Raw genomic sequence first — 792 nt, 5'->3', positions numbered from 1 at the left:
TTGCCTTATTTATTAGCCCTGTGTCCCACGAGAGTATCAAAGCTTGAACATTTATCATTTGGAAATTAAACGTCTGACAGTAAGTTGCAATTTATGGTTGAATAAAACACAGTCGGACTGAAGGATTTAGACATATGGGCAGAACATTATTTATTACAAGGGTCATAGAAATAGCGAGACATCATGAACATTACTTATTGTTTGAACAGCAGATGGCAGTCTTCACAAATCAATTCTCTCACTTAACTGATCAGGAAGAGTGCGATTATAAGGTGAAAATCTCTGAGGACAGTGTGGAGGCATTTTCTATGTCAACCAAATTCCACTTTGATAAACAATTAATTAGATTCTTTTAAGTAGAATTTTGTTGTTGTTTAGTGTTAAATGATGTTGAACCTGTAGGCTGCAGTCTCGTTATAAAGACACAAACACGTGTTCATCTCATCGCCTTTTTACACTGAATCTGATGGTGAAATGATCGTGTGCGCACAGGTAAAGCTTTCAGGTTCATTGTATTACTGCTAAAAGGACAATTCCATTTACTAACGTTTATTATTCCTGTTTATTTGATTTTACAACAAGAACAGAACCCATTTGAAACACTTAGATAAAAATACATATTTACTAAAATCTCGCAATAATATCACAATAAATAACATTAGCTCGCGCATTACTCTAAACCTAACCTCACAATAATAAAATAATTGTAATAAACTTTTTTCAGCGTGACAAAAATGTTGCGGTATTGAAGTGCGCATGCCCAGTGGAGCCAGCTGTGTCCCTAGCGGTGTT

The 792-nt window shown here is 35.2% G+C and overlaps 1 long non-coding RNA gene across 1 annotated transcript in view; it reads left to right on the top strand.

The window, feature by feature from the left end:
- The first annotated feature begins 252 nt into the window (after positions 1-252).
- The window catches only part of LOC306905193, a 15,899-nt gene continuing 15,359 nt past the window's right edge, over positions 253-792 (top strand). Inside the window, exon 1 of the long non-coding RNA XR_013787706.1 lies at positions 253-492. This is a non-coding gene — a long non-coding RNA (uncharacterized lncRNA). The remainder of the gene's footprint in view (positions 493-792) is intronic.

Source organism: Barbatula barbatula, assembly GCF_947034865.1.
Source record: "Barbatula barbatula genome assembly, chromosome: 15".
NCBI classification, from domain to species: domain Eukaryota; kingdom Metazoa; phylum Chordata; class Actinopteri; order Cypriniformes; family Nemacheilidae; genus Barbatula; species Barbatula barbatula.
The sequence above is the reverse complement of the archived record's forward strand: the minus strand, read 5'-3'. Positions and strand labels throughout refer to the sequence as shown.